The following is a 986-nucleotide window of genomic DNA, read 5'->3' as shown; positions in this document are numbered from 1 at the left end:
TTACATATAGATTCATTAGGAAGCATGCGAAATAACTCATACTCATGCGTAAGCGCATTCAGTCTAGCGCGCTTGACTTCGCTAGTGCCTTCGTGAGTCACTTGTAAAGTGTCCCATATTTCTTTTGCATTTTGGCACTGCGAGATCTTAAAGAACTCATCATAGGATAGGGCCGATGTGATGATACTTTTGGCGCGCAGGTTATGCTGGACCCTTTTGTGCTCATCATCGGTCCATAAATTTTTAGGCTTGTCTTTAGGTTGATCGTCCACAAGATGCTGTGGAACGAAAGGGCCGTTAACTACGGATTCCCAAATATCCGAGTCTATGGCTTCAATACAAATTTGCATACGCACTTTCCAGTAGGCATACCCTTAACCACTGAATATAGGTGGTTGATTAATGGATGACCCATCACCACCAAATGGGTTTGAAGAACCCATTCCTTTTTCCCTTTAGGATCACGAATACGCGGTTGAGCTAGCACTTCGTACTAGCTCTGATACCACTTGTTAGGTATCAGTGGTTACAATACACCTAGAAGGGGAGGGTTGAATAGGTGTAGCGGTTAGAATAGCCGCTTAACCCCTAATTAATCGATTACAGGATGAAGATAATCGATTAACAGAACCAACTTAATCGATTAACAGAGCAAGGATAATCGATTAACGTAACAGTCTTAATCGATTAAAACAGAAACAGTAAGCTTAGACAGATACGATTAATTGCACAACATTTAACCGATAATGAAACGAATAACAGAGCTTACAGATTTATCAGAGTATCATTCAGTATAGCACAAGTACAGAATGTATCAATTACTTCTACTATACTAGATAATCGATTAAAAACAGTAAAGAGAGAGAGAGAGAAAAAAAAAATCCTACAACGCAAATTTTTATCCTGGTGCGTTTGCTTGTCCACTGCAAACTACATCCAGGCATGCCGACTGACTTGGGAGATTTCCTTCACTATAATTGAATCAA

Source organism: Lupinus angustifolius, chromosome LG15, assembly GCF_001865875.1.
Source record: "Lupinus angustifolius cultivar Tanjil chromosome LG15, LupAngTanjil_v1.0, whole genome shotgun sequence".
Taxonomy (NCBI): domain Eukaryota; kingdom Viridiplantae; phylum Streptophyta; class Magnoliopsida; order Fabales; family Fabaceae; genus Lupinus; species Lupinus angustifolius.
This window is presented reverse-complemented; position numbering follows the sequence as displayed.